This window comes from Oncorhynchus masou, chromosome 32, assembly GCF_036934945.1.
Source record: "Oncorhynchus masou masou isolate Uvic2021 chromosome 32, UVic_Omas_1.1, whole genome shotgun sequence".
Taxonomy (NCBI): Eukaryota; Metazoa; Chordata; class Actinopteri; order Salmoniformes; family Salmonidae; genus Oncorhynchus; species Oncorhynchus masou.
Window position 1 is genome coordinate 36,127,612 of NC_088243.1, and position 16,477 is coordinate 36,144,088.

At 43.7% G+C, this 16,477-nt stretch overlaps 1 protein-coding gene across 1 annotated transcript in view; it reads left to right on the forward strand.

Annotated features, from left to right (window-relative positions):
- The first annotated feature begins 2,994 nt into the window (after positions 1-2,994).
- The window catches only part of LOC135526022 (transcription regulator protein BACH2-like), a 45,953-nt gene continuing 32,470 nt past the window's right edge, over positions 2,995-16,477 (forward strand). The window contains exon 1 of the mRNA XM_064954042.1: positions 2,995-3,229. The gene's annotated coding sequence lies outside the window, so the exon portion shown is untranslated. The remainder of the gene's footprint in view (positions 3,230-16,477) is intronic.

Below are 16,477 nucleotides of genomic sequence, written 5' to 3' on the forward strand. Positions count from 1 at the left end.
AGGAGGCTTTGTTGCAAAATAGGTATCCGACAGACACAGAGAAGAAAATAAGCACAGAGTGACAGCAGAGAAGATGCTGAGACAGACAGACAGCACAACAGGGAGTTAAACAAAATGGCTAGAACAGAGGACCAGTTATAGTGATGAGTTGTATCTCCAGTGTGTTACAAATTTGCATTGGTTTTAAACATAAGCTAGTTAAACATGAGGAGGACCATGTCTCGCCAGTCACTGGTACAGGAAAGGTTGAGAAATGCTGTACTGTCCTGCCAATGTTATGGGTCAGCACGACTGCCTGTGTCTAAGTAGGGTGTGTAGGGTCCCTCCAGTCTGCTTTCGCCCCCTCAAAAGTTGTCAATGACCTCCTCACCTCTGCTGATGCTGGTGCCGTAAACATTCTGATTCTCCTCGACCTGAGTGCCGCGTTTGACACAGTGAGCGATCAGATCCTCCTCATCAGGCTTGAGGGTCTAGGTGTTGAGGGATCTGTACTGTCCTGGCTACAATCATACCTCAGAAACCGGACCCACTACATCTCCCTCAATGTCCACACCTCAGATTCAGCTGCAGTTACACAGGGTGTTCCCAAGGGCTCTGTGCTAAGTCCCTTACTCTTCATCATCTACATCAGCCCCCTTGGTCAGATCCTCCGTTACTTCAACCTTGACTTCCATTACTATGCCGATGACACCCAGTTCTACAACAGCACCAAATCCCTCCTCCGACCCACACTGAATCCTGCCTCTCTACAATAAAAACATGGATGCAACAAAACTTACTCAAGGTCTCAGTGATAAAACAGAACTCCTCCTCATAGGCACCAAATCCAACCTCCTCAAAACTGGCAACCTCACCATTGACACCCCTGTCTCTTCCTCTCCCCAAGTCTCTTCCTCTCCCCACCCACACACACAACCCTGGCGTCATCCTGGACTCCACCCTCTCCTTTGACCACCACATGAGACAGACTGTCTTCTTCATTCTTCCACCTCTGCAACATTGCCAAAGTCAGGTCCACCCTCTCCCATCTTCTCCCATCCTGTCGCTGAAATCCTCATATATGCACTCATCTCTTCCCGTCTTATTGACCACTGCAACTCAGTACTCTCCGGCAAACAACTCAAGCTCTCTCCATGAGATCCAAATGGTTCAAAACTCTGCAGCCCGACTCCTCACCCACGCTAAGTCCTGGCAGCACATCACCCCTTTCCTTTGTGAACTCCACTGGCTATCTGTCTCCCAACACATTGATTACAAGACCCTCCTTCTGACCTACAAAGCCCTTCACGATCTTGCCCCCCTTTTACCTCTCAGACCTTTTTTTCCCTTACCAACCCACACGTGCACTCTGTTCCACCACAGCAGGCCACCTTGTCATCCCCAGGACAAAGCTCCAGAGCTTCGGCGACATGGCCTTCTCCAGGGTTGCTCCTAGGCTCCGGAACTCCCTCCCTCTGTGACTCTGAGTCCATCCCCAACTTTCAGTCCTTTCTAAAGCCAGCCCAATCTCTTTGACAAGGCCTACCCTTAAGCCCCCCCCCCCTGCCACACACACACATACAAGCAAAGATATACACTACAAAGACACTCCTCTTTCCACCACACTGAGCATATGAGTTGGCAGCGTGCGCATTGATGTCGGCTGGTGTGGATAAAATGCCTGGGCCGAATTCTTGTCCTAGCCAGCCCATGCCACACAGGGAAAATAAATGGGCTCCAGGAGCAGCAAGTCTGTGACAACCTGATAAAACGTTATAGCGTGCAAAGCTCCTTGGGGATACGCTGTCTCTATATTAGAAAACACACTCTCTCTGCCTGACGATTGCTGCCTTGTTCAACCTATATTAGAGTGGCCTCCATACTGAACCAATATGTTTCTGCATAATGCAGAGGAGTGGACAGTCTCGTGTCTGCTGTAACCTCTGAATTGTATTTGTCTAATTATGTAACAAATGGCTGTTGATGATTATTGTCTAGAATTGATCATTCAAATGAAATGTAGGTAGGTTTTTTTTGTCCAGTGGAGAGATTTGCCATGATATTTCACACACATTCTGTGTTACAGCCTGAAACAATGATCTTGAAATAGGATTTCTGTGTAGGCGACTAACAAGCATGTATCATGTCAAAGCCCACTGTTTCCTGCCTGTGGCATTCTCACCTTTAGCTGCATGCTCAGACACATAGAGGGTCATATGCCTTCCGTAAATATGCTTTGAAACTTGAAACTCATAGGCCATAATATGATTTATTTTAGAAAAATATACTATCAGTAGCTTTACCATTATATAGCCTATGTCATCATCACTTGATGGTGATTGTGTAGGGTTTTAGTAGCATAATGGGGAATGAGGTTGTGAACACGGCTGATGCTGGCTATTGTTCAGTCAGTCAGTCATGGATCTGTAGCAGGATGAGATCATGCTTTCTGTGTCCTGAGGTCTAACAGTGATGTGAATAGAGTCTGACAAGAATCTCTGCTACTCAAGGAGAGACTGGTGATGTGCAATAAGGGGATTGTTTGCTCTGAGTGATGACAATCAGTTAATGGGGGGTTGGTCATAAATGTGTTTAAATGTGTCATCAATGAGATGCATTATTATTATTATGAATTTTTTAAATTGTTATTGTAGCTTTTTTATGGCTTCGGGCTGATATGACGATGGGATGTTATTTTGTCCTTTATCAATGGTTGATCATCATAGGATTATCGTCATTGTATGCTGTTTTCATTCCTAGCCATCCTCCTGTGCCTCGCTCCGCGCTGAATTAAACACTTCTATAGCCAAACGGGGATTTACGGTGACATGATTGTAAGGCCAATTCACCAACCCCAAGTGCGTCCCGCTATTTTGAGTAAAATGTCAAAGCGACCGGGGCTGTCGCGTAATTTCTGCACAGCGCATTGTTGTGAATGAGGGACAGGGTGACGTCAGCGCTCGAATGTCAACAATGTAGCTCCTGGGAGAAGGCGTTTCATAAGCGATACAAACAGCAGAGGAGGCTGCACGCTGTTTTTCAAAGGGACAAAACCCGTAACATTCACTGAATAGCAATTGTAATAGTGTAACCACACTTTTACACGCTATAAAACAAAACATTGATGACTATTGAAAAACACGCGGTTTCAGCAGTTTGGAGGGGGTGCTGCTGAAGTCACCATGTGGAACCATTCTAATTTGTAAGAGACCAACGGAGCGCTGACGTGCAAGAAAACGGGAAAGTTACGGTGAGCTTATTACTGCGTATTACCTATAACTAATTACATTATGGCTTTGGTTTAAAGTGCGTTCCTTTTCCCGATTGCATTGTTCAATTTGCAGTGATTGCTTTATACTGATGTTGCCGCGCATTGCATTACATTTCCCACAAGTTCTTTGTTGACATCCATTCATATGCATACGTAAATGCATAGAGACGCGTGTATTTTTTTACTTTGTTAATCAGCATAGCGAACGAATATCCTTCATTTGGCTGTACCTTGAAGTGCTCGTCCCATTGTGCAGAGCGGTGACAGTGCGCTTTGTTGTGGGGGGCATGTTTTCGAACGGTCAAAGCGCAGAGGCTGGGTGGTCGCTGCCTGGTCAACATGACTCGAGCTTCCATAACGATGAGGGCACTGTCATTTTGCGGAAAGGGGGGGCAGAGAGGGACAAAGGATCACATCTCGTAGCTCCTATTCCCGCCCTTGGCCGCGCTAGAAGGACATTTTATTAACGTTTTTCAACGAATTAGTGACTTGCAATCATGCAATATAGATTTTTACTCACAAAAAAACGGGAAATAAACTGCACATTGACAATTTTTGTTTCACGGCTAGATGTCACTCTGCTCCCCACGTGTTAGGCTACAAACACCAATTACAGTTGACAATAACATCTTAACATATGTAGATGAATGTCTGAAATTATGATTTTTAAATGATCAATGATTGAATGTCCTAATCTTATTTTTTGGATTAATTGCATTGATTGATTATTTTGATTTAATATAACGGATTTCGTTTCAGTGCCATGCATGAATCTCCTATACCCCTTCTGGCCATCTAATCATATTGTAATCTTTCAATCTGGAATGTGGTGTCACTCGCACTCCCTGACCTGCTACTTGAGCAGTCTTTGAACAGCTGCCTCTTTGTTTTAATGTAATCATACTAAGGTCATTTGCTTTCCCTTATCTTTCCTTGTTTATGGTCTCACATGACGGGGAAAGGCGGATTTGGGTGCAATAGCAACTCAAGCACTTGAGAGTGGAACATTTTTAGCACAGCATCTGATTCCGAGGAAGCGGATTTGCATCATTGTTTTGAAATGAAAGGATAGAATGAGGGAGAGGGGGCAAGGAGAAGGTGGGACTTGGACGACCCTGAGTTGTTGTCAGTCTGCCAGAGCCAGTCAATGAACACATTCAATCATGCATGGGGAAGCTAGCTACATGCACACAACCACGCACCAGGATCATGTCCTACATTGAATAGAACGTGGCATGTGAGAGATGACTTGTGAACAGTGGCGTGTATTCATGGATGCCGAGTGAAGCCAGGTTTCCACTCAAAATTGACCAATAAATTAATGTATCTTTCGTCTCTCTGTGTTTCATGATGTATAATCAATTCGCAAGCCGCTGAATGTATCTCACCGGAGAAAGCATTCGAGCGAGCGAAACAGCGCCCCTCGGTCTTTGTATGTGTTTCAGCCCATCATTTTGTATTATTCTGTACATAAATTCGAGACACTACATTTAGTATATGTTACGTTTTGTATGGTATGTATTATTTGTGGATTTTCATGGCCCATTTCGTATGATACATTACAATTAGTATTATATGTTACGAATTTGCGAAATGTACAATATGTTACAAATTTGAAAATCGTATGATATGTAACGATCTTTGCAAAATGTATGATATGTTACGAATTCTAGCTAAGTGGCCCGCTAACGTTAGCTATGGGTCAGGGTTAAGTTTAGGATTTAGGTTAAATGGTTAAGGTTAGCTAAAATACCAAGTAGTTGCAAAGTAGCAAGTAGTTGCAAAGCTGCTAATTAGCTAAAGTCGTTCGTGATGAGATTCGAACTTGCAACTTTTGGGTTGCTAGATGTTCGCGTTATACACGCACTCTTGGTGCTGTAATAGTGGTGCCAGCTCCTGTTTTCTTTGCGACTTGCAGTAACTCCATGGTTCTAAATCAATAGTTGTTTAGTAGCCCGAAAATGTCGAAAACATTAACTTGCTTGACCATGCTGTAGGTCATTTAACTGTTTGTTACATGCAATATGCTTTTTGGACTTCACCGGACAGCGGCTGCTCTAAACTTTTGTGATGAAACAAAGGTGTGGTTGAATTTATTATGCCATTGTGTCTTGTTATTGTCTCGGCCTGAGGCCGAAAGTCAGCAAAAAGTAAACTGGAGCACTGTCTCTGCTATTCCAACACCATTTCAACTTAAAAATGTAAGCTTTATTAAATCAACTGGGTCTAATACAGTGAAAACAAACATAAAGATACAATTAAACAATTTAGTGCACCCAATGTTGCTAAATAACATGTGGCTGTCCATGGTAGCCAAACTCCTCAAATGAGCAATAATGAACAAGTTAAGTTAGCTAGCTAATTAAAGGTGCAATATGCAGAAATGGCTCCGCATTTTTTGGTTGCAAAAATTCGAATTGTTCGCTTAATTTCAGTTTATGTGACAAAACGTGGCTGAACGACGACATTATCAACATACAGCTAGCTGGCTGGTTATACGCTGTATCGGCAGGATAGAACAGCGGAGTCTGGTATGCCAAGGGGTGGCGGACAATGCATATATGTAAACAACAGCTGGTGCACGATATCTAAAGAAGTCTCAAAGTTTTGCTTGCCTGAGGTAGAGTATCACATGATAAGCTGTAGACCAATTTACCTAGAGAGTTTTCATCTGTATTTTTTGTAGCTGTCTACATACCACCACAGACCGATGCTGGCACGAAGACCGCACTCAATGAGCTGTATTCTGCCACAAGCAAACAGGAAAACGCTCATCCAGAGGTGGCGCTCCTAGTGGCCGGGGACTTTAATGCAGGGAAACTTAAATCTGTTTTACCACATTTCTATCAGCATGTTAAAAAACTCTAGACAACCTTTATTCCACACACAGAGACGTGTACAAAGCTCTCCCTCGCCCTCCATTTGGTAAATCTGACCATAATTCTATACTCCTGATTCCTGCTTACAAGCAAAAAGTAAAGCAGGAAGCACCAGTGACTCGGTCAATAAGAAAGTGGTCAGATGAAGCAGATGCTAAGCTACAGGACTGTTTTGTTAGCACAGACTGGAATATGTTCCGGGATTCTTCCTATGGCATTGAGGAATACACCACATCAGTCATTGGCTTCATCAATAAGTGCATCAATGACGTCGTCCCCACAGTGACCGCACATACATACCCCAACCAGAAGCCATGGAATACAGACATCTGCCCTAAGCTAAAGGCTAGAGCTGCCACTTTCAAGGAGTGGGACTCTAACCCGGAAGCTTATAAGAAATCCCGCAATGCCTTCCAACGAACCATCAAACAGGCAAAGTGTCAATACAGCACTGGCTCCGACGTTCATCGGATGTGGCAGGGCTTGCAAACCATTACAGACAACAAAGGGAAGCACAGCCGAGAGCTGCCCAGTGACACAAGCCTACCAGATGAGCTAAACTACTTCTATGCTCTCTTCGAGGCAAATAACACTGAAACATACATGAGAGCACCAACTGTTTGATCACGCTCTCCGCAGCAGATGTGAGTAAGACTTTTAAACAGGTCAACATTCACGAGGCCGCAGGGCCAGACGGATTACCAGGACGTGTACTGTGAGCATGCGCTGACCAACTGGCAAGTGTCTTCACTGGCATTTTCAACCTCTCTCTGTCCGAGTCTGTAATACCAACATGTTTTAAGCAGACCACCATATTCCCTTTGCCCAAGAACACTAAGGTAACCTGCCTAAATGACTACTAAGGTAACCTGCCTAAATGACCGGCTGGTCATGGCTCACATCAACACCATTATCCCAGAAACACTAGACCCACTCCAATTTGCATACCACCCTAAAAGATCCACAGGTGATGCAATCTCTATTGCACTCCACACTGCCCTTTCCTACCTGGACAAAAGGAGAATGCAAAAGTGAGAATGCTATTTATTGCTCAAAGCTCATCAATAAGCTAAGGACCCTTGGGCTAAACACCTCCATTTGCAACTGGATCGTGGACTTCCTGACGGGCTGCCCCCAGGTGGTAAGGGTAGGTAGCAGTACATCCACCACACTGATCCTCAACACAGGGGCCCCCATTCTCATCAACGGGGCTGTAGTGGAGCAGGTTGAGAGCTTCAAGTTCCTTGGTGTCCACATCACCAACATACTAACACCGTCCAAGCACACCAAGACAGTCATGAAGAGGGCACGACAAAACCTATTCCCCCTCAGGAGACTGAAAAATTTGGCATGGGTACTCAGATCCTCAAAAGGATATTATACAGCTGCACCATCAAGAGCATCCTGACTGGTTGCATCACTGCCTGGAATGGCAACTGCTCGGCCTCCGACCGCAAGCACTACAGAGAGTAGTGTGTACAGCCCAGTACATCACTGGGGCCAAGCTTCCTGCCATCCAGGATCTCTATACCAGGCGGTGTCAGAGGAAGGCCCTAAAAATTGTCAAAGACACCCTAGTCATAGACTGTTCTCTCTGCTACCGCACGGCAAGCGGTACTGGAGGGCCAAGTCTAGGTCCAAGAGGCTTCTAAACAGCTTCTACCCCCAAGCCATAAGACTCCTGAACATCTAATCAAATGGCTACCCAGACTATTTGCATCACCCCCTCTTTTACGCCACTGCTACTCTCTGTTATTATCTATGCATAGTCACTTTAATAACACTACCGAGATGTACATATTACCTCAATTACCTTGACTAACCGGTGCCCCCGCACATTGACTCTGTAACGGTACCCCCTGTAAATAGTCTTACTTTTATTTATTATTATTATTTTTTAAACTGCATTGTTGGTTAGGGGCTTTTTAGTTAGCATTTCACTGTAAGGTCTACACCTGTTGTATTCAGCGCATGTGACTAATACAATTTGATTTGATTTGAAACAGGCAATGTGTAGAGAATCATTGTAATCTAAACCGCTGTGAAATATATTTTCAATAACCAAAAATATTGTATTTTCAGCTGGTTGAAGCTGGTGTACAAAACCGAAAGTAAAAGTCGCAAAAACTAAACTTAAGAACGGGAAGCATAGAAATAGCGCACATAGAAAATATCTATCGCTTCTTAGAATTGCTTTCAATGACAGATCTGTAACTCACATTTCCATGTGAATTTGGTTGGGTTGCCCAAAAATGTACATATATCAGCTTTAAACTGAGCACACTAGGCAACATCTAGGCTAGGGTTACATATTGAACTTGATCTCAGCTCAACGCTGATTGGCTAATTATTTTATATTTTTTTTAATCAAGGGAAATCAAATGCTTGCAAAACATCAATCAATCTAAGGCTATGATGGCACCATGTCATACTCTTTTTGTCCAGACAGCATCAGATACATCGGCTACATATAGGGTGGCAGGGTAGCTTAGTGGTTAGAGCATTGGACTAGTAACCGAAAGGTTGAAAGTTCAAATCCCTGAGCTGACAAGGTACAAATCTGTCGTTCTGCCCCTGAACAGGCAGTTAACCCACTGTTCCTAGGCCGTCATTGAAAATAAGAATTTGTTCTTAACTGACTTGTCTATAAAAAAAAATAAACATACTGAAACAGAGAGATGAAAGATAATACTATTGTTTTTTAAGTATATATGGCATCCATGAATACACAACACTGCAAGTGTGGCTTGTCTTCTACTTCAGTAACTTCGAATGAGTGAGTGTGTGGTGGGCAGGTTCAGGTTGGCGATTTGCATCCTGTGACAGACATACATGTGGTTGGGAGGAGAGTGAAACACACTTCCTGTGCTGTGTATGTACGGAGGCGTATTGTCACTGTCACTCGCTTAAATAACAGGATTTGCTTGTGGTAACTTCTCACTGCCTTGTCATATCAGCAACACATCCAAGATATGTGGACATGCACTGTACAGAAAAGCAAAATCCGTAGTGTTTTGACAGTCACATTTATAGTGGAAATTGTAGATTGTGTCTAAATTCAAATAAAAAATGCACTATGCAGAAATGGCTCCACCATTTCCTGGTTGCTAAAATTCTAATAGTTCCCCTAATTTCAGTTTATGTGACAAAACAAGCAGTTGCAATGTAGAGAATCATTGTATCATCTAAACCGCTGTGAAATATCTTTTCCATCACCAAAAATATTGTATTGTATTTGAAGCTGATGTACCAAACCGAAAGTTAAAGACTCAAAACTAAACTTAAGAATGGGAAGCATAGAAATAACGCACATAGAACAGATATACCGCTTCTTAGACTTGCTTTCAATGAGAATGACAGATCTGTAAATCACATTTCTATATGAATTTGGTTGGGTCGCCCCAAAAATTGCATCTTGCAGATTAAAGATTAAGATCACTTTATTTGTCTAATTGTATCAAGGTCAAACAAAACTTTGACTTCCGCACTTTGGGGTGGCAGATAGCCTAGTGGTTAGAGCATTGGGGTAGTAACTGAAAGGTTGCTAGATTGAATCCCCGAGCTGACAAGTTAAAAAATCTGTTGTTCTATCCCTGAACAAGGCAGTTACCCATTGTAAATAATAATTTGTTCTTAACTGAATTACCTAGTTAAATAAAGGTTAAAAAAAATCAAATAGCCCAGCCTTTCAGAAAGATACACATGGAACAGGGTGCCAAAATACTATGGGGCCCATGGAGTAGTTGTTTTCGGGGGTTTAAGTGCCTTGCTCAAGTCCACAACAGCAAGTGATGGTATCTAAGATTTGATACCAGCAACCCTCCGGTTGCCAGCTCACTTCCTGCCAGATTTGTCTTGTAAGACCTGACATTTGAACTGGCAACCCTCCGGTTGCCTCTCAAACCACTATGCTATCTGCCGGCTGCCGACCCGTATTTTGTCACATCGTAATAAGAATAAATAGGACTAGCTGAACTGAATGCGAGTCTATTTTCATCTTAGATTCGTCATGTGAGGACATTGCCAGAGGGTGTTTTATGTGTGTTTGTCCACCTTTGTGTCTGTATACGCCTATGTGTCTGTGTCCGCTTGTGTGTGTGTGTCTGCTGCGTCTTTGTGTGTGTGCCTGTCATATTCCACTCATAGTGTTTCCCTTAGGATTTATTTCAGCAGCGGTGGCAAATTTAGCGTGGGGGGGTGTGTGTGGGGGGGGGGATTAATCACTTAATCAGTAAAAACACTATAACTAATTGAGAGGTGTTCTATTACTTGTTACTTTTGTGAATTTTCATTATCCTCTCCTCATGAGGGATAGAAATGAGAAAATATCTTAAAGATATGTGGGTTTTTGGTAATGGAATTTCAAGGCACAAGGCAATGTTTCTTAAACTTATAGAAGGCAGAAACATTTCTCCTAAACTAAATATAAGTGTTGATATTAGTTGGAAGGGGTCTTTACATCAACATTATTCTGTTTTGATGTATTTCTAAAACCTTTTAAGACTTTTTCCGGTAGATGTTTTCCTTCTGTTTGACCAGAATCAAAGCCTTTGATTATTTCTAATTTATAGGATGGAAAATTGTTGAAAAATGTATACAGTATATACCTTAATTTCAAAAGAAATATTGACTCTTAGCTTGCATTTGACAGCCAATTGGACATGCTCCTATGTACTTGACATGTTGGCGCTCATTGGCCCTTTTACATGGAAATAGACAATTACGTTATGTATGGTGTAGCACTGTGAGGCATTTCTCGGTGCTGTCACACAGAGGGAGAACGTCTGTATGATAGACAGACACTGGTACCAATGCATTGGATTCAACTCCACTGGAGAAAGACAGTACAGAATCTACCGTTACCCATGCGGAATCTATCCATATGAGACATCAACTCGTATGTTATTCTTCCACACACTGTCTGGCAGACAGTATTGAAGCACAGCCCCCTAGTATGTACAGAGTACAGATAGTGCTGTGAGGTACATGTATAATTTACAGTGTAGAGCGCAGTGAAAGTCAAGTGCGGGTATGACTGAGTGTATCAGGATTCCTGTCTCTCTGAGAGGTTTGCTGAGGTGCAGGAAAAGCAGTCGGAGCGACGCCTCGCCACCTCCTCTCCTCTCCCCATTATCACTCCCATCAATCCGTCCAAGGTGATAAGGACAGACTGTCTCTGGGGACGCCTGAGTGCCAGAGCGCTCCAGGGCAGACAGACCAAACCGTGGAGAGAGGCTGTAGATGAATATCCCTCTCTTTCTATCTATCACTTTCATTGTCTTTTTCTTTCTGTATTCTCTATCTTTGGCTTTCCCTCCTTTATGTACCTTTATTATGCATTTATATCTCTGTCTCTCTCTTTCTCTCTCGCTTTCTCCCCCATTAACATATTGTCTGTGAATGCAGTAGAGGGTTTAATGGTGCTCAAGCAGCGGTGTCTGTCATGTGATTCTATTTCACGCCTGGATCCCGTGATTTTTCACCATGACTGTCAGCAAACCTGCATCGAAACCGATATTCCATCAAATTCCTATATGAAATAAAATGTTTGTTTTTTTAATGCAAAATGTATGGAAGTGCACACATTTATAAAAACATATTAACCTTTTGTGCTATTTCTTATGAAATGTGAACCGCCCATAAGTTTGAAAAAAAAAAACGAGATATGATTTGTAGGCCATATCCCCCAGCCCTACTAGCACAGCAGAAATGTGTATTTTTTATCAGTGTGAAAGCATGTGTATCAGCATTGATTCAATGTAATTTGTCAACGTATTGTGATGTGGAATTTGTGTGGAAAATACATTGGCTTTGAAAAAAGTCATCAATGTATGAATTATTAATTTGTATACAAACTGGCATTAAAGCCAGACTAAGTCAGCGGGACAGATGGAACTATCTAAACAGAAGATAAATCAAGTGTTGATATTTGGTTGCGTTGACAACCAAACAATTCAATATCACTTTTGAAATGCAATAAATAGTCTAATAAGTTGCCGACAAGTTAACAAATTATATGTTCGATTCACGTCTCCAACTCAACCACAAATAAAAGTTAAGGAATGGGATTAAGGCAGTGGCTCAGATGGAATTAACCAAGCAGTAGATACATTTTTTTTTAAATGTTTATAGTTGGTTGCCTTGTCAACCAAACACAATTCAATATTACTTTTGTAATACAGCAAATAACCTAAGCTAAGGTTATCTTACAAACGAATGTAACATTGGATCAGTAACAAAAAGTTTGCTGGCTGGAGTCCCCGAGCTGATAAGGTAAAAATCAGTTGTTCTGCCCCTGAGCAAGGCATTAACCCACTGTTCCCTGGGCACCGTAGACGTGGATGTTGATTAAGGCAGCCCTCCTCACCTCTCTGATTCAGAGGGGTTGGGTTAAACGTGTAAGAAACATTTCAGTTGTACATCTGACTAGGTATCCCCCTTTCCCTAACACATCCATGGCCACATTTTGAGGTTACTGTAACTATACATTTCTTCTTATGTAATCATATAAGGCGTGCGTGTTCAACATAGCATGCATAGATCTTCGCAGGTCTGTGGAGATCTTCACAATTTCTGTAATAATCTCATTTGCACCATGTACTTTTAATGTAATCACATCTGCAGTCCAGACCATTTGTTTCTGCTATTAGATGAAGCACATTGGTAACCCATTAATCTGTTGTATAAATAAACAAAATATCTGACATTGTATTCCCATTTGAACTTTGTTGTGCTTTTAAATGGTTGAATGTGCAATGATTGACATTTGGGTGGTGACTAAACCGAAAATGACTCATTGTTTTTCCATTGGAATTTGGTCGTGCTTTTAGACAGGGATGGGAGGTTCAGCTCTTTTAACCGACTCTGATCTTTTCAACTCGTTCAGTCAAAAGAACAAATCTTTCGACTCATTTTGTTCATTTGAGTCAGTCATGCCCAGAGCACGACCGAACGATGAACTGAAAATTCGAAAGAGTCATGACTCGACAAGCCTCTCGTTCACGTCGTTCACAATAGGTGTCTTATTGGAGCTGTCATTTGTGACTGAGACTGTCATTTGTGACTGTGCTTTTAACAATGTACATTTGTTGATCGCTGGGCATACAAATGTGTTGATACATTTGAAATGAGGTCTAGTTGGGGCCGCAACCGGGCTAGATTGTGAATGACTCTTGACAGAGTGCATTGCTTGACTGCCGTGAGGGTGATAAGAGCAATGTCGTTCTGCAAACTGCAGACCCCCAACGATTCTTTCCTCGAGTTCGTGTTTGTGGACGTTCTAGAGCTTGAGTGTGTTGAGGTTCTAGAAAGCTCTGTCCGTCATAATATTCAATCATCATTGAATTGCATTCACTCTTGCACCATGCACGATCAATTATCAATTCTTAACATGTCTTTTTCCTCTATGCTCATGATCTATTGTCCTGTGCACATATGACAGACAGTTGGTGGTCGGAGCACATTTCTGGAGCCGCTGAGCAGGAGTAGTATGTATTAATCAAACGAATGACTAAAATGAACGAGTTGCCCATAAAAACAAGTCATAACTCACGAGTCAGTAAAAGGAGTCATTCAAAAAGCACAAATTGTTCGCGAACTGCACATCACTAGAAACCACCATAGTGATAACACATTGGAATTTCAACAAACTTTTGGCTGTCTTTTTGAGTGGGTGAATATAGTTTGTAATCTCATTGATCAACATCTCAATCAAATATTACCCAATTATCCATGTTGATATGATGTGGTGTGCCCAGTGGGCTGTGCTCGTATCTGTGCCACCAGTACATCACGTTTAATAGGCATGGAATTGACAATTCATGTTCACAGCATGACAGTTGTTTTCACATTGTGGTTGAATTTTGGCGTTTCTTGACAGATTCCACATTCATGTATTCATCCGGACCTACCGCTGGTAAGAATTGTGCTCGCCGGATGGTAGGATTTTGACATCATATTAGGGGATGCTTACACATTTTGGCAGCATAGTTTGACACAGACCACCATTGTCATATATTTCATACAGTCCAGAGGCTGTATGTATATGCTCTAATGTGTATGCATTGATTTAACAGAAAAGCCCTCTTGATTGCCCAATACCAGGCTAGTCTGCTTTATAGAAACTAGAATGTCCCCAGTCCGGGCATTCTGGCCCAGTATTGGCACAGCTGATGGCTGGCTGGGTTGGGGTTGGATAACCTTGCCATATATCTGGCAGCCCATCTGGCATGGCAGGGCATGATTAGTGGAGCATGGGCAGATGGTGACAAGATCATACCCTGGGTCTTTGTTGTTTAGGGGGGTGCATTAATCCATGGATTCCATGGGTGTGCCCACCAGATAAGCCAAAGCCCATGTTGTTTATTGCCATTCTCTCTTGCTTGTTTATAGGCCTCCAGATACATATAGGTCATATTTGATTTGAGTCATGGCACCACTGGGCAAAACAATGGCAAAGGCCTTGCAGTCGAAGAGCCAGTGTGAAGCCAGTGAACAAGTCAGTAGGAAAAAGGCCTGTAGAACTCATCAAGCTCGGTGTGAGTGTGTGAGCGAGAGAAAGAGAGAGAGAGAGAGGAAACCCTTGAGAAGCTTCATGCAGAGAGAGGAGTTAGACAGGAAGGCAGGCATGGAATCCTCACGAACCACAGGAAGAAACATAGGCAGGGCGAGAGAGAATGAGCTGGATTCTTGGAATGCACTTTAGCTGGTACTACATTCTACAGGCTGTCAGTCATTAACCAGCTGAACCCAGTGAACCTGAGTGGGGCTCTAAGGTTCTTCCTGGGAGCTAAGTTACACCGGCCAGCCGGCCAGTCAGACTCTATGACAGAGTCATGTGCTCCACGAGGAACGAGGGGTCATTGAGGGGGAAAACCACTCCAATCAAGGGAACAAAAACAAACACAGGTCATTGCTCTGGTCTGTTTGTTATGTTTGATCACTTAGTCAGCGGTTCGACCTCTTTCATTTTAATGTGGAAAGAACAGGGTTGTGCATTTCTCCTCACGCATTCTTATTCTAAAAATAATGTTATTGCAGCAGCTGTGGTAAATGTTGATAAGTTATTGAGTATTATAAACTGGGTGGTTCGAGCCCTGAATGCTGATTGGCTTAAAGCCGTGGTATATCAGACCGTATGTCACGTTCTGACCTTAGTTTGTTTTAGTATCGTCAGGGCGTGAGTTGGGGTGAGCAGTCTATGTTTGTTTTTCTATGTTGGGTTTTGAGTTCGGCCTTGTATGGTTCTTAATCAGAGGCAGCTGTCAATTGTTGTCCCTGATTGAGAATCATACTTAGGTAGCCTGGGTTTCACTTTTGGATTGTGGGTGTTTGTTTTCCGTTCCTTCGTTCACTTTATTGTTTTGTATTTCAGTGTTCAGTTCGTTTCATTAAATATGTCATCATGAACACTTACCACGCTACGCTTTGGTCCGATCCTTCTTCCACCTCTGAATGCCGTTACAGAAACACCCACCACAAAAGGACCAAGCAGCGTGGTAACGGGCAGCAGCAGCAGCAGCGATGTCAGGACTCTTGGACATGGGAGGACATTTTGGACGGCAAGGGTTGCTACACATGGGAGGAGATCCTGGCTGGAAGGGATCGCCTCCCATGGGAACAGGTGGAGGCAGCTAGGAGAGCAGAGGCAGCCGGAGAGAGGAGCCAGCGATTTGAGGGAACACGGCGGGCAAGGAGGCCCGAGAGGCAGCCCCAAAAATGTATTGGGGGGGCACACGGGGAGTGTGGCTAAGGCAGGTAGGAGACCTGCGCCAACTCCCCGTGCTTAACGTGGAGAGAGAGGGGGCGTCGTACTGGTCAGGCACTGTGTTATGCGGTGGAAAGCACGGTGTCCCCTGTACGCGTGCTTAGCCCGGTGTGCTACATCCCAGCTCCTCGTATCGGCCGGGCTAGAGTGGGCATCGAGCCAGGTGCCATGAAGCCGCTCTGTGCATCTGGTCTCCAGTGCATCTCCTTGGGCCGGCGTACATGGCACCAGCCTTACGCATGGTGTCCCCGGTTCGCCAGCACAGCCCAGTGTGGGCTATTCCACCTCGCCGCACTGGCCTGGCTACGGGGAGCATTCAACCAGGTAAGGTTAGGCAGGCTCGGTGCTCAAGAGCTCCAGTGTGCCTGCACGAACCGGTCTATCTGGTGCCACCTCCACGCACCAGCCCTTCGGTGGCAGCCCCCCGCACCAGGCTGTCTCTCCGTCTCCTCCCTACAGGTGCTCCCGCCTGTCCAGCGCCGCCAGAGCCTTCCTCCTGTCCTAGCACCGCCAGAGTCTCCCGTCTGTCCAGAGTCTCCCGTCTGTCCTGAGCTGCCAGAGTCTCCCATCTGTCCTGAGCCA